General features: G+C 38.8%; 1 protein-coding gene and 1 non-coding gene across 7 annotated transcripts in view; one reads left to right on the top strand and one right to left on the bottom strand.

Annotated features, from left to right (window-relative positions):
- Positions 1-16726, top strand: part of UNC13B (unc-13 homolog B) — a 210726-nt gene that overhangs the window by 1265 nt on the left and 192735 nt on the right. The window lies entirely within an intron of this gene.
- Positions 547-679, bottom strand: LOC119048786 (small nucleolar RNA SNORA41). The gene has a single exon (XR_005082391.2). It is a non-coding gene; the product is annotated as a small nucleolar RNA SNORA41 (small nucleolar RNA).

The raw sequence follows: 16726 nt of genomic DNA, 5'->3' as shown, positions 1-16726 counted from the left end.
CCTGTGTTGAATCAGATGGAATAAGGTGGCTTGTGAGAGAGAGAATTGTTCTATACGAATCTCTTTCTGGCTGAACCTTTTTTACTGGTGAATTACAGTTCATGTTTTTTCTGGCCCTGTGGATTAGAAGCATTGTTTGTGATCTCTCTGATAAGTAGTTTCCCCCAGCTGCTGACCAACAGGACTGCTTTTCTCTGTTCTCTTCCACTGTTTTGTTAAATCTGCATTAACCCATAATGGATTTGGCTATTTCTGGGGATTATGAGACACACAGATTTTTTTTTTCGTTCATGGTTGTTTTTTCATTAATGAGAATTTGATTTGCTTTTAGGAAGACATGTCTGTCAGCAGCTGGGAGTCTATTTATTCCTTCAGATCCCTGCTGTTGAGTAGCAGGATTTGGGAGAGGTTGGGTTTTGCAATGACTCTTGGACAATTTTTTTTTACTCAAATATTTCATTTTTTATCCTAATCCAAGACACGTGACAAATCTTAATTTGTTTCAAAAGGATTATCTCTTAGCCACACAAAACTACAGAACACATCTTGTGTTTGTCACACATATATGCTCATTTTCTGTTATGCTAAGAAAGATGTTTAATCATGTAACACTTCCTTTCCCACAGAGGAATGTTACAACTGCCACCACAAGAACAGCGGCAGGCCAGTAGCTGTGGAAGACTCTTGGACAGTTTAAGTCTCTACTGCCACACGGTATTACAGAGCTAGTCCTTATGAAGTCTTTAGGCAGCAGCACTATTAAATTACTTTAAAGAAGGTGCTGTTTTATTTGTTTATTTGTATCGGGCAGTATTCATGTCTAGAAATTCTGCTGTTTAGCTAACATCTTAACCTTTTAATGTTCATTAGTGAAATTTTTCTTCTTTTGAACCTGGGGGATTGGAGACCAGCAGGTCATTGTCTTTTGAATGGAGATCCTGATGATTATTAATTACTGAAATAGGCAGCTACCTTATATAGAAGTATTCATATTAAATGGCAAATTATTCATCCTGGCGAAACCTACAGAAATGGGTCAAAATAAATCTTTCTAAAATGAATTCCTTAGCATCATATTTTAGCAGTTAGGAATGTGATTCATCTTCTGAAAGAAGTCTGTGTAATGATATATGTAGAACAACTCAATTTCTGTTCATCTTGGAGTAGATTTGAATTAGAAACATTTTTTTATAGTCAAAATTCAAGCAGTCTTTGATTTGATGTAGAAGTTGGCAAACTGATATTGATTTTAATCATCCTGACCATCTCAATGAAGAAGTCAATTTCTTGATCTAACCCTTCAGTCATTCAGGTTAAGGGCTCTTGATATAAATAGTCTGACTCCAGCCCTCCTTTTTGGTTCTATTCTTGCCTGTCTTTACACAAGTAGTTTGCTGTAGTATTAACTTGGGTCATTCCTGTCTCTGCACTGTCCTGGATTTATATTCCCCAAATAGTTTTCTTTCTGTATTTTCTGCTTATCAAAAATGTGTACTTCCTTTCCAAATTTATAATCTACATTGTTTGTTGAAAATTTCCTCAATTCCTCAGTCATCTTACCTTTCTATACACTTTTAACTCTTAAATACATAAATTACTTATGGTCTGAACAGTGCCACTAAATTGTCAATGGATTGTAAACTGCCTGGCACCTGGTCTTGTACTGTTATTCTCATGGTGACCCACACAAAGGTGATAATAGCGCTGGCCCAATAAGATCTGGAATTTTGTGATCAGTGGGGGTATTTGATTCCAAGACGCACGTTAAGAAACTAGAATTTCTTCAGAGGAGAATGGTTAGAATAATGGAGGGTGTAGAAGTCATTTGAAGAATCAAGAGGTTTAGTTTTGAGGAAATTTAAGAGGGAGAGGATCATAATAGATGAAAATACTTTAAGAAAACTGTTGTTCAAGAGGACAGAGTTGGGACAAGTTGGCCAATCATTGAAAATTGTAGGAAATTAGATATTAGCTTAATGTAAGGAAGAACTTTATCAATTAGGGTTGTTCTTAACAAACATACTTATGAGGATTATTTTTATTTTTTAAGATTATATTGTATTAATTATGCTATTACAGCTGTCCTGATTTTCCCCACTTTGATTCCATTCCACCCAGCACCACCCAGTCATTCTTCAGGCAATATCCCCACCATTGTCCATCGGTCATGAGTATAAGTTCCTTGGCTACTCCATTTCCTATACTGTACTTTACATCCCCATGGCTATTCTGTAACTACTTATTTGTACTTCTTAATCCCCTCTCCTCATCACCCATTCCCCCACAGCCCCTTCCAATGCATTTGGCATCCATGCAAAATGCTGTCTGTATCCACGATCCTGCCTCTGTTCTTCTTGTTTGCTTAATTTGTTTTTTAGATTCAATTGTTGATAGAATTGTGTTTTTTGCCATTTTATTGTTCATAGTATTGATCTTTTTCTTAAATAAGTTTCTTTGACATTTCTTTTTAATAATGGTTTGGTGATGATGAACTCCTTTAGATTTTTCTTATCTGCAAAGCTCTTTATCTCCCCTTTGATTCTAAATGATTTCTTTGCTGGGTAGAGCAATCTTGGTTGTAGGTTCCTGCTTTTCATGATTTTGAATATTTCTTGCCAATCCCACTAGTCTGCAAAGTTTATTCTGAGAAATCAGCTAACAGTCTTATGGGAACTCCCCTGTAGGTAACTAACTCCTTTCCCTTGCTGCTTTTAAGGTTCACTCTTTAACTTTTGGCATTTTAATTATGATGTGTCTTGGAGTGGGCCTCTTGGCATCCATTTTGTTTGGGATACTCTGTGCTTCCTGGACTTGCATGTCTACTTCCTTCACTAAATTAGGGAAGTTTTCTTTCATTGTTTTTTCAAATACATTTCCAATTTTTTGCTCTTTCTCTTCTCCTTCTGGCACCCCTATGCTGAAGATGTTGGAACTCTTGAAGTTGTCCCAGAGACTGCTTATACTATCCTTGATATTTTGGATTTTTTTTTTTCTTGCTCTGGTTGGTTGTTTTTTGCTTCCTTATGTTCATATCATTAAATTGATTCTTGGATTCATCCACTCTACTGTTGTTTCCCTGTAAATTGTTTTTTATTTTCATCAGTGTATCCTTTGTTTCTGAGTGGGTCTTTTTTTATGCTGCTGAGGTCCTCACTAAGTTTCTTGAGCATCCTAATAACCAGTGTTTTGAACTCTGCATCTGATAGATTGCTTATCTCCATTCTGCTTAGTTCTTTTTCAGGTGTCTTCATTCGTTCTTTTATTTGGGCCATGTTTCTTTGTTTCCTTGTTTTGGCAGCCTCCCTGTGTTTGTTTCTATGTGTTAGGTAGAGCTGCTTTGAATCTGTGTCTTGGTAGTATGGTCTAATGTAGGTGCCCTGTGGGGTCCAGTGACATAGCCTCCTCTGTCACTCAAGCTGGGTATTCAGTGTGCACCCTTAATGTTGGCTGAATACACCCTCCTCTTATAGTGGGGCCTTGGTTGCTGTTGACAAATCAATAGGAGGGATTTACCGAGGCCGGTCAGTTGCAAGGATTGGCTGTGACTGCCGCCACCAACCCACCCTCTGTGGAGGATCAGCTGTGCTGGGGCAGGGTGGTGGTGCTCCAACGTGGCCTATAGCTGTCCATTAAGTGCATTATCCTTAGGGTTCCCAGGTGGTGCAGGCCAAGGTCAGCCCCCACCTGTGTTTTACCCAGGGCCACCCTGCCTGAGCTATAAAGCAATCTGAGATGGCTGTTGCCTGTGTTCGGCTTGGAGATTCCCAGGCAAAGGCTAGCTGTGACTCTAGGCTGACTTCTAATGGTGTTGGGCCTGGGAGTTACTGACGCCAGCTGTTGCTTGTTTGATAGGATTTAGGAAGTTGAGAAGCTGAGCCAAGACCAGCCATTTATATGGAAAAGTAGCTTGGGTGGGCCTGTAAATTGGGTGGCTCAGAGTCTCTGGGGATCTGCAAGGCTGGTCAAACAGTGTTAGGCTGATGGAGTCTCAGATATAGCACCAGCTTCCCCGCTCTGTGGAGGAGGGTTTAGAAGAGGGACAATGGCTTTTGCTTCCTTGATACCAGACACTTCAGTTTCTCCTTGTGTATTACTGGTGTCTTTCAAGCTGCTACCCCAGTTCTGGAGCTCAGAGTGAGTGAGTCTGAGTAGGTGAGTCAGTGTGTGGATTTTTTAAGAGGAACTGCTTGGGGCTCCAGCAGTTTCTTCTACTGATTCAATGGTTTTTGAACCCAGAAGTTGTGGGGACTTATCTTCCTGGCACTGAAACCCTGCCTGAGGGTCCCGGGTGTAGGGCTGAGACTCTGCTTCTGAGATATCCCTCCTGAATTTTTATCCACCACAAGTGGGTGAGGGACGAGGCTGTTCTGCGTCTGTGATCTCCTACCAGTCTGAACGAATGTGGTTTCTTTAATTCCCTAGTTGTCGGACTACCATTCAACTCAATTTCTGACAGTTCTGAGTTATGGTTCTATATTTTAGTGGTAATTTTGATGTGGTTGTGTGAAGACACAAGCCATGTCTGCGTATGCTGCCATATTGACTGAACGTGCAAGAATTTTTTGACACAGGATACTTTAAGCAGAATTTGAATGAGTGGTAAGAGTGTTCTAAAAGGGATGTCCGTGTTGAGTGTTGAGGTTAGACTTGAAAAAATTCTTAAAAACCACCCTTTTGCCCTGGCTGGTAAGGCTCAGTGGACTGAGCGCTGGCTTGTGAACTACAAGGTTACTGGTTCAATTCCCAGTCAGGGCACATGCCTGGGTTGTGGGCCAGGTCCCCAGTAGGGTACATGTGAGAGGTAACCACACATTAAAGTTTCTCTCCCTCTCTTTCTCTCTGTCTAAAAATAAAATATATAAAATCTTTTGAAAAACCCCACCCTTTTATAGATATTACTTAATCTTTCTGCAAATGTTTGGCACAGCTTTCTTCAGAATACTGATTTCTTTTTGCTTCCTTAAGCACCAGTTCTACATGAGCAACTCCAGTAAACTAAACTAAATCAAGATTTTTCTTTAACTTCACTCTCTTGGTGTTCCTGACTAGTTTCTACAAACAAAAGCATTTTCAAAATTGAATCTTTTCATATATTTTTGTAATTGCCACAGTGTTTATAATTGAACTATGTGTTTTTCTCCTCTAATTTGAACCAGAAGTGATCATGCTTGACTTAAAAAATAAAAAACAAATACTAGCTTTGGCGATTTGAAAAGCAAGATATGCTAATATATTGTTAATCACAGAAAATTAAGAAAATGCAGAAGAGTATAAAAAGGAAACTAGAGACAAAATAAAAGTTACCTTTGTCCTAACACTGCCTCAAACCATTGTTAACTTTTTTGTTCATTACTTTCATTATTTTGTTCTTATTATAACGGAATATGCATAAGAAACTTAGCCACTTTAGGATACGAAGAGGAAAAACTTCTCCTGTCTCCAATCCTTATTTTCAATCTCCAGAGGTATCTACTGTTTACTGTTTCTTGCATATTCTAGAAATTTTCACTACATATGCACATATAGATACTACAATTGGATGTGTATAATATTCAACTTTTAAAAAAATTGTCATATTTGCCTATCAGCTTATATGAATCTACATTATATTTTTAATGGCTGTGGAGTATTCCATTAGAATGTATGCAATTCAATTCTTTTCATATTGATGAACATTTAGAATTTTTTTCATTTTATATTATAAACAATACTATAGTGGACTTCTGGCCAAGATGGAGGCATAACTAGATATACTTTGACTCCTCACACAATCAAAAGAAGGACAACAACAAATTTTAAAAGAAAAAAAACCCAGAACTGCCAGAAAGTTGAACTGTATGGAAGTCTGACAACCAAGGAGTTAAAGAAGAAACATTAATTTAGACCAGTAGGAGGGGTGGAGACAGGCAGCTGGGGCAGAGAGGATGCCCAGCAAAGCAGTGACTGGAGGACCAGGGAGTTCCACATTTGCGTGTGAATAAACTGGGAAGAACAATTGGGGAGTGAGACAGTCCACACAACCCAGGTCTTTAGCACAGGGAAATAAAGTCTTGAAACCTCTGACTGAAAAAATCTCGGGGGATTGAGGGAAAAACTCAGCCTCACAAGAGAGTTTGCTGGAGAGACCTACAGGGTCCTAGGATGTACACAGACCCATGCCCTCAGGAATCAGCACCAGAAGGGCCCAAATTGCTTGTGGGTAGCTGGGAAAGTCACTGAAAGCTGGCTGAGAGGTGAGCAAGCAGATTTGTTCCATCTTGGACTCCTCCCCTACATATAGTACCACGACACGGCTCTGTGGGCTGCCCCACCCTGGTGAATGCCTAAGGCTCCAACCCTTACAATGTAAGAGTTGCCAAGACAAAAATGTGTGACTGAAATGAAGCTAAATGATGAAGAGATAGCCAACCTATCAGATTCAGAGTTCAAAACACTGGTAATCAGGATGCTCACAGAATTGGTTGAGCATGGTCACAGAATAGAGGGAAAAACTGAAGGCTATGTGAAGTGAAATAAAAATATACAGGGAACCAACAGTGACAGGAAAGAAACTGGGACTCAGATCAATGGTTTGGAACAGAGGGAAGAAATAAACATTCAAGCAGAACAGAATGAAGAAATAAAAATTCAAAAAAAAAATGAGGAGTGCCTGAGGAACCACTAGGACAACTGTAAATGTTCCAATATCCAATCATAAGGGTGCCAGTAAGAGAAGAAGATGAGGAAGAAATAGAAAACTTATTTGAACAAATAATGAAGGAGAACTGCCCCAATCTGGCAAAGGAAATAGACTTCCAGGAAGTTCAAGAAGGTTAGGGAGTCCTAAAGATGGACTCAAGGAAGCACAGACCAATGTACATCATAATTACATTACCCAAGATTAAAAATAAGGAGAGAATCTTAAAAGCAGCAAGAGAAAAGGAGACAGTTACCTACAAAGCAGTTCCCATAAGGACATAAGTTGATTTCTCAAAAGAAAACTTACAGACCAGAAGGGGCTGGAAAGAAGTATTCAAAGTCATAAAAGGCAAGGGCCTACATACAAGATTGCTCTATCCAGCAAAGCTGTCATTTAGAATGGGAAGGCAGATAAAGTGCTTCCCAGATTAGGTCCAGTTCAAGGAGTCCATCATCACCAAGCCCTTATATGAAATGTTAAAAAAAAAAGAAGTTCAAAGGACTTATCTAATAAAAAGATGTTCATAACTATGAACAGCAAAATGACAACAAATTCACAACTATCAACAACTGAACCTAAAAAACTGAAAACAAACTCAGCAAACAACAATAACAGGAACAGAATCACAGAAATGGAGATCACATGGAGTTATCAGCAGGGTGGAAGATGGGAGGGGGAGAATAGGGGAAAAGGTACAGGGAATAAGCATGAATGATAGGTACAAAATAGAGGGAGGTTAAGAATAGTATAGGAAATGGAGAAACCAAAGAAATTATATTTATGAACTTATATTTATGGACATGAACTAAGGGGTGTGAAATGTTGGTGGGGAGAGGTGGAGTGCAGCGGGGAGGGCAATAAAGGGGAGGAAAAATAGGGCAAGTAAAATAGCATAATCAATAAAATATATTTTAAAAAATGCTATAGTGAACATCCTTGCAGATAGTTTTATTATATTTGGGGATCTCCAGTAAGATTTCCATCAGGACTTTGTGTGATTTGCTCATTGCTGTTTTCCTGGCATAATACTTATTCTTACCTGGAACCATTAGCAAACCAAATGCCTCAAAGTCTCTCAGGTCAGCGTTCTCTATTAGAGGTAGGTGTTTTACCAGTAGGTAATATTTTATGACTATCAAAAAGACCAAAGAAAGCCCTGGCTGGTGTAGCTCAGTGGATTGAGCGCGGGCCTGCGAACCAGAGGATCATGGTTTGATTCCCAGTCAGGGCACATGTGTGGGTTGCAGGCCGGTTCCCTGCAGGCCACTTCCCAGCAGGGGACGCACGAAAGGCAACCGTACATTGATGTTTCTCTCCCTCTCTCCTTCCCTTCCCCTCTAAAGATAAATAAATAAAATCTTAAAAAAAAAAAAAAGACCAAAGGGGGGGGGGAAGACCAAAGAACTCAGCCCTCAAGTTTGATCTATAATTTTCTCTCTTTTTAAAAAATAAGATATAGTTTATTTGGAAGGTCATAAATAAAGAACAATCTGACAGTAACCAGAGTGGAGGGGGAAAGGGATAATAGGGGATAGTGGGGGAGGGACCATCAAAGAACATGTATGAAGGACACATGGACAAAGCCAAAGGGGGTTGGTTCAAGGGTGGGAGGCAGGGATGGGTGTGGTGGGGGTGTGTGGGGGGGGGTGAAAATGAAGACAATTGTACTGGAACATCAATAAAAAAAAGTCACAGAGATAGAAGAAGTGAGCTGTAGAAGAAATTGAACTGGTATTTTCCTGTAGTATTCTTTGTATTATTACTTGTGTTTTTAAAACAGAACAAAACACTGTCACTAGTGATGAGAACTATACCAAGTTGATTAATATTGTGACTTGCCCTTAGAAAAGTTTATCATAATTTATCATCACATAGCCATCTATTTAACTGAAAGGATACTATTGAAAAACTCTTAGGTGAATGCTGATGGACACTCAGGACACATGAGACCCCAAAGACACAGAGTTGAACCTTGAAAGACTCCGAGTTTGAACTATGTAGGTCCATGTGTATGCTGATTTCTTCAGTAAACATGTTGGAACAATATTTGGAGATTTGTGACAATTTGAAAAAACTCAGATGAACCTTACGATTTTTCTTAACATTTTATTTTCTGCAGCATACTTGATTGTGTGGATATAATATATAATACATATACCATACAAAATATGTGTTAATTGACTTTATGTTATCAGTAAGACTTTCGGTCAATGGCAGGCTATTATTAGTAGCTAAGATTTTTGAGGAGGTAAAGTTAAGTTAACCCCACTGTGGGAGTGGGGTTCAGTGTCCCTAACTTCCAAGTTTTTCAGGGTCATTTGTATTTTGATTTACTGTCACTTTGGAAAGTAGGAGTAGTAGTGACTTTAGAGTTTAGATTTTAGAGTCAAATACTTCTCAATTTTCCCCCAATGTTATTGTCATCTTCCTCCGCTAACTCCTTGCTGCTGGGTTTACATCACATCATAGTCCCTGCCCTTATAGGCAGAGTTGCTGCTGGGTTCCTCTGGCTTAGTTGTGGCATCAGGAAGTTGATTGTACCTTGTCTGAGCCAGGCAGCAGTGAAGGGGGAAGCACCAATTTCCTTTGCCATAGATAGCTGTTGTCATAAATTATTCTCTTCCTTGTAAGCAGTACATTCTGTAATTCTGTGAAAGAAGAATTTCTGGAAGTTGCCCTCTTTAGGCCAACAGACTGAGTTTTTATCCTATTTTACCTGTGCTATACTTCAGACTTTGCTGTGCAAGTTTGTTTAAAGTTTGGGCTGTATATCATTAGTAAATATTTGTTGAGTACCTCCTCTGTGTCTGTTTATGATACATATCTAGGTAGTAGATAAGAACCCAAAGAATCTAGATAAATTTTAAAATATCTCCTTTCTTATTTAAACCCAGAATCCAACAGGACTGTTAGATCTGACTCGGGATAAGCAGAATAAGTTAAGGCTCTGCTGGAGTGGGAAAATACTATACTATTTTTTCCAATTTTTAAAGCAAGATTCTTTAAGTTTGGGGAGTGTTTTATACATATTTTCTAGTGGACTTTTACTAAAAATCAGAGTTGCTATTTGTATACTATATATATTTTTATTCACTTATTACATATGTACAGAAAGTACATGTATCTTAAGTGTAAGTCTCACTGAATTGTTACAAAGTGAACATACCCACGTGACTACCACCTACGTCAGGAAATAGAGCACTGCTAACAGCCCCAGGCACCCACCTTATCCTTCCTCTGTTATTACTCCTTCCCGCTTTCCCAAAGGTAACATTATTTGACCCCAATACCATAGAGTAGTTTACTGTTTTTAAATGAACAAACTTGATTATTTTAAAAGCAGTTTTAGGTTCACAGCAAAACTGAGAATAAGTTTTGCCTGTTTATAAACTTTTTAAAAAGTGCAGTATGGTCGACATAGGAGTCCCCCCTTATCTGCGGGGATAGGTTCTCAGATCCCCCAGTGGATGCTTGAAGCTACAGATAACCCTATATAATTATAAATCCTCACTTAACGTAGTTGAAAAGTTCTCAGAAACTGCGACTTGGAGTGAAATGATGCATAACAACCAATTCTACCATAGGCTAACAGACATAAATAAAAGTTAAGGTCCTGTGGCATATTTCTGGTCACAGAATCATCGCCTAACCTTTAAATAAAACCCCCAAACACTTCTAATATTAAATATGGAAATAAATGTAAGCTGTGCATACATTTAAGAAAAATTAATAAAAACAAGATAGTTTTCCAATCTGCTTATTCCAGTTCAGTGTCATGAGTAATTGGAGCCTCTCCTAGCAACTCAGTGTGCAAGTGGGAATCCACCCTGGATAGAATGCTCTTCCATCGCAAGGTGCACTCAAACCCACACCCACACTCACACCCACATGGACTGGGGCAATTTAGATGTACCAACTTAGCCCTGATGTGCACGTCTTTAAGATGTGGGAGGAAACCCCACAATAAATAAGTAGAAGAACAAATTAATGTCTGTCTGTCTCTCCCCTCCTGTTGCCCTCCCTTTCTCTCTCACTTTAAAAATCAATAAATAAAAATTAGCCCACAAAACCAATATCACATTGTATAAATATCTAGCATTTGAATTTCCAGTTGGTCCAGAAATGTTACAGTTTTTTTCTTTTTTACAGTTTGAGTGTTTGAATCAGGATTATAATAAGGTCCACACATTTGCTATTGGTTGATAGTTCTGTTATGTGTCTTTAAACATTTTAAGATTGATTTTAGGAAAGGAGAGAAACATTGATTTGTTGTTCCACTTACTTATGCATTCATTGGTTGATTCCTTTTTTTAAACCCTCACCGTAGGACATTTTTTTTCCTTTGCTTTTAGAGAGAGGGGAAGGGAGAGAAAGAATCATTGATATGAGACAGGTATCAATTGGTTGCCTTCCACACATGCCCAGACTGGGGTTCGTAGGCATCTGGATAGGGGATATTACACTTGGGGGATTGTGCCTGCGGATCATATGTGGCCAGAGCAGGGACTGAACCCACAACCTAGGTTTGTGTCCTGACTGGGAATTGAACCCACAGTCTTTTGGTTACTGGATGATGCTCCAGCCAGTGAGCCACACCAGCCAGGGCTATTGGTTCTTTCTTGTATGTGCCCTGACAGGGCATCAAACCCACAACCTTGGTGTATAGGGATGATGCCGTAACTGACTGAGCTACCCTGCTAGGGCTGTCTCTTTTCACCTATAGGTTTCACCTTCATCTCCCATACTCTGCAGTTTGTTTCTTGAAGAAACTGGGTCATATCTTGTTTCCAGACTGGGTTTTGCTGATTCTATTCCTGTGGCATAGTTTAACATGTTCTTGAGGTCTGTCCAGAAAGTATCAAGCCATGCAATATGAAAAATAGAGACATTTATTGGAGAAGATATGAGATGCAAGAAACGCTGTACATAGGACAATGACGCCTCAGTCCCCTTGAAAACAGGTGCCTTGGCACCTCACAAAGTTTTCCCAGCATCTCTTCTACTGTTCAGAACACCCTGTAAATCCTTTGTTGGAATCACCATCACCTGCTCCATTGTATTTTCCTGAATCTCATCAACAGTCTGAAATCTTTTCCCTTTCAAAGGTGATTTTAGTTTTGAGAAAAGCCAGAAGTGGCAGGGTGACAAATCTGGGCTGTAGGAGGGGCTCAGTCACCTGGGTGATTTGATGTTTCACCGAAAAACTCTACATGAGATGTTATGCATGAATGGGGACATTGTTGTGATAAAACTGCCAATCACCAGTAGCCCATAGCTGCAGCTGTTTTCATCATAGTGCATCTTTCAACCAATGAAGACCAATTAATAAGGTAGTACTCCCTTATTAATTGTTTGGCATGGAGGGGAGTACTTATGATGGAGAACGCCTTCCCAGTCAAAAAACACAGTTAACATTGTCTTGATCTTACTGTGGCTTTGCCACGCCTTCTTTGGGCATGGAGAACCAGATGACTGGGCCTTTGTTACCAGGTTATAGCCGTAGACCCACGATTCCCCTCTGCTTATGACCTAGTTGAGTAAATCTTGTTCATTGGTAGCTGCTTGAGTCAAGTCATTAGCAGCAAGTACATCACGATGTTCCTTCTCCTCTGGCAGCAAAAGCTACAAAACAGATTTTGCCATGGCACATTTCATGCCAAGATCCTGTGTCAAAATCTTGGACATAGTAGTTTTTTGAATCCCCAGATCAGTTTCTAGTTCTCGCACTGTCAGTAGCCAGTCTTTGTTGGTTGCTACCCGTACACTTTCAACCTTCTCAGGTGTCCTGCTTGTTGCAGGCCTTCCAGAACACGGATCACTTTCAACAGATTCTCAACCACCTTTGCAGTGTTCCACACTTTTGTTCATGCTACAATTATTGCATTGTCCCCGAAAGGCTTCTGAATCATCTGAATAGCCTCCGTGCAGGAATGTTCAAGCTCAATATAAAAATTTGGTGCAGATTTGTTGCTGTATACTTGCTCAGTCATTTCGAATGCTACAGGCACACAGTACATACTCCATGGTGTCTACTGCCCCCACCAACTAGTGCAATGAAGTCTTCATTGTTCACACATGCATATTCCAGTCCACTCTCCTTGGGTGCCAGGTTACATGGATGTTGCACAAACTGTTCTCATTATATTAACAATGGCTGCACTTTTTCTGGACAGACTATGTATATTTTCCCTACAATGTTGATGTTAGATTCAACATCATGAATCTAATGTTGAAGTTAGAAACTTGTTCGGCTCCTCTTCTTCCTCCCTCCTCCCTTTCCTCCACCCCCTTGCTGTACCTCCTCCTTCTCTTTCTCCTTTTACTTCTAAGGCTACTACATGGGTGGTGTTGGGTTCTTCTTAATCAAAAAGTCCAGAATGTCTTGTTGTCTATCTCTCTCTCCTTTTGTGATGTTAGTGCTCACTGTTAATATCTAGTCTGTTAATTCATTAGGCTGCAAAAGGGTGATATTCTAATTTAATCATCCCATCTTCATTTATTAGCTGGAATATTTCAATAAAGAAAAATTTCCCTATATTTTCTATTTAACTACCAAGTGGGCTCTTCTAAGAAAGTTGGGATAAATGCTTGATACTTTTATTTACCAATTTTCAAAATAGTGATTTGGTCCATTAAGCATCCTTAATGATGGCCTATCAGTTTCTGTTTTCAGTATTTTTATATCATAGATTTACACATACTTGATGTCTTTCAGTCAATGTGGTTGTTATCCTCATGGATATATAAATTTCCTGTCTTTGGCCACTAAATTGGCCTCAGTGTTAATATTTTGATGTGTATTTTTTCAGTTTTTTCTTCCAGTTTGACCATTCTTCTCACCTCCTTTTTCTTTTGGCAAGCATCTTTACTTTTAAGCCATAATTTCAGAATGAAGTGTTATCATCTGTTCAATGTACCTCAGAGAGTTGAGAATTAAACTCTTTTTTTAAAATAGGAAGAGCTTTTAAAAAATATTTATTTATTTTTAGAGAGTGAGAAAGGAGGGAGAAAGAAAGGGAGAGACACGTCAATGTGTGGTTGCCTCTTGTGAACCCCTCATCGGGTAACCTGGCCTGCAACCCAGGCATGTACCCCAACCAGGAATCAAACCAGTGCTTCACAGGCCAGTACTCAATCCACTGAGCCACAAAAGCCAGGGCTGAGAATTAAATGCTAAAGTGAGATCATGTGTGTGAAATTTCTTTGTTATAGTAATTTTTACTCTTGGATATTAACTTACTTTTAGTCTCCTTTTATATCCTTTCTTTGTAGAGGCTTAAGATGTAGCCAAGTGTATAACTAAATATGTTGCAAGATATAGTTTGGTAATTTCTAAAACAGAGTTATAAAATGAAATGAGGTTTAGAAATGGAACGCTAGATTCTGAGAGACAGAAAGGCCTCAGTTGGAAGAGAAAGAGGAAAGAAGTCAAGGTAGAGTCAGGTTTTTTTGTTATGGTGTCAGTAATTGGGAAGCAGAAGAGAGTAACAGCTTCTGAGAAGATGATAATTTTGTTTTTAGACCTGTTAAATTTGAGGTGCTGGCAGTCTGCCCATGTGTTACACTTGGAAACATGACTTGGGAGATCAGGGTGAGAGGTGTAGATTTGGTCTTTTTTAATTTTTTAAAAACATTTTATTTACTTAATTTTAGAGAAAGGAGAAAGGAAGGAGAAAGAAAGGGAGAGAAACACCAATGTGTGGTTGCCTCTTGCACACCCCACACTGAGGACCTGGCCCGTAACCCAGGCATGTGCCCTGACTGGAAGTAGAACCGGCCAGCCCTTCAATTCACAGCCCATGCTCAAACTGCTGAACTACACCAGCCAGGGCTGGTCTTGTATTTTTTGTTGGGTGGAGGAATGGTGGCTAAACATTTACTTCGCATTGTCATCATGATATACTGCATTTCATTGACTACAGGATGCTAGAGATTATAAGACTCATTTTATGTACTATTGAAAAAATACTGTGGATTGACACATCATTATTTTAATTAAAAATTTCTTATTTATTTTAGAGAGAGAGGCATGAGGGGGTGGGAGAGACTTCAATTTGTTGTTCCACTTATTTTTACATTCATTGGTTGCTTCTTGTATGTGTCCTGACCAGAGACCACACCCACAACCTTGGCATCTCAGGATGATGCTGTCACCAATTGAGCTACCTGGCCTGGGCCATGTTACTGTTTTTAAGACACGTTTTGATTTCAGAGTTCTTAAAATATGAGATAATGTCTCACCGTCTTAGAATCAGTGAAATACTGAAGCTAACATTTAGTAAGCCTTTGCTCTTTGCCAAGCTCTCTGCTAATAAGCGGGTGAGGATTAATAATTCTCAAAATAACCTTGTTAGTTTATCTTTATTATATTCACATTTTACAGATGAGTTCCCTGGGTCCACAGGAGTTAGTATGTTTACATACAGTAAAGCTGAATTTAGATTTTCTGGCTTATAAAATGTAAACTACAAAATTAATAATATCAGATAGTGCTTTGGAACATGAAAAAAGTCTTATTTTATAAATGATACTTAGGGGAAGATTACTTTTTGCACCATTGGTTGTAAATCAGTTTCACTACACCTGAGGTTTCTGTTTGCTTAGTAAGTATTCAGGGCCAGTATTATACCAGGTGTTTTATAGACTGGAGAGTTCATTATGGCTCTAGTTTAATAGTGTTCACAACTTAAATTCCCTTTTTTTTTTTTTCCTTGTGAGGACATGTTGAATAATGGAGAATCCAGGATTTTGGATTCCGGAAAATTCTGTTTTGAGTCTCACAAGGTAATGGCTAAAATTTAACCTATAAGGCTATTAACTTCATTCAGAATCATTTTTTATCAAATGGGAAAGATAATGCCTGTGCCATTCTCACTAGATTGGAGTGAAGGCCCGTAGACATGAAAATATTCTGCAGTTTTAAAAAATTTAGACAGTGCAGAGTGGTAGGTACAACATTCTGAAAAGTTTGGGAGCTGGAAACAATTCATGAAGCCTCACTTAAGGTATAAAACATGCCTGGGAATTAATTGGGCTTCAACTGAAATATAGCCACTTTCATGTAAACTAAGCAAGATAATCATTAAATTGGGACTTTGTATATATACCAAGTCGACTCAAGAGAGAAAATTGTAGTCTTTTCTGCCTGGCTAGATCTGTCAGAGTGCTGGTCTGCTGGCCTTAAGCAAATGGTACTTGAAGATGTTAACATTTAGTAGTCTTGAATATATGTAGTTGAGAGAATTATAATGTTGGTACATGAATTTAGTAGCTATATTAGTTTTTCTTGTGTGTGGATTCAACAGCAGTTTACTCCAGAGACTAAGGCCCTGTGCTCTATGTGAAATTAGCCTAGTATGTCTTACTGTTTTCAGCTGAAGCACAATACAGCCTTAGTGAACACAAATTAAGGCACTGCTGTGTTGCTCACAAAGATGAACAGATGTGGTCCATCCTCCAACTGGTTTGCACTCTTAACAGGCAATACAGATATGTGAGAATGTAATATGTAATAGAACAGAATATGACAAGCAGTGTTATGGAGGAACAATCAAAATAGAACAGATTTCATCTGGGGTGATAAGGGAAAGCCTTTTGGTGACAATTATTTTTTCACATTCATAAGAGCAATATATACACACTTTAGACATTTTGGAAAATACATCAAGAGAAAAATAAAAATTGTAATTTATAAAAAATAAAAATTGTAACTGGTCTTCTCTGTTGTGTGTTTATTTATTTATTTATTTTAGAGAGAGGGGAAGCGAGGGAGAAAGGGAAAGAGAGAAACATCAATGTGTGGTTGGCTCTCACGTGTCCCTTGTTGGGGACCTGGCCCACAACCCAGCATGCGCCCTGACTGGGAATCAAACCTGCTACCCTTTTTTTTGCAGGCTGGTGCTCAATCCACTGAGCCATACCAGCTAGGGATATATATATATATTTTAAATAAAATGGCTTCATACTTTGTATACGGGTTTATTTTTCCTAGTGGAATGTTATAGATTAGAATTTGACAAGGCCTCTGTATTTATATCTTTAGTTTTT

This window comes from Artibeus jamaicensis, unplaced genomic scaffold (genome assembly GCF_021234435.1).
Source record: "Artibeus jamaicensis isolate MK-2021 breed Jamaican fruit bat unplaced genomic scaffold, CSHL_Jam_final scaffold_1964, whole genome shotgun sequence".
Taxonomy (NCBI): Eukaryota; Metazoa; Chordata; class Mammalia; order Chiroptera; family Phyllostomidae; genus Artibeus; species Artibeus jamaicensis.
The sequence above is the reverse complement of the archived record's forward strand: the minus strand, read 5'-3'. Positions and strand labels throughout refer to the sequence as shown.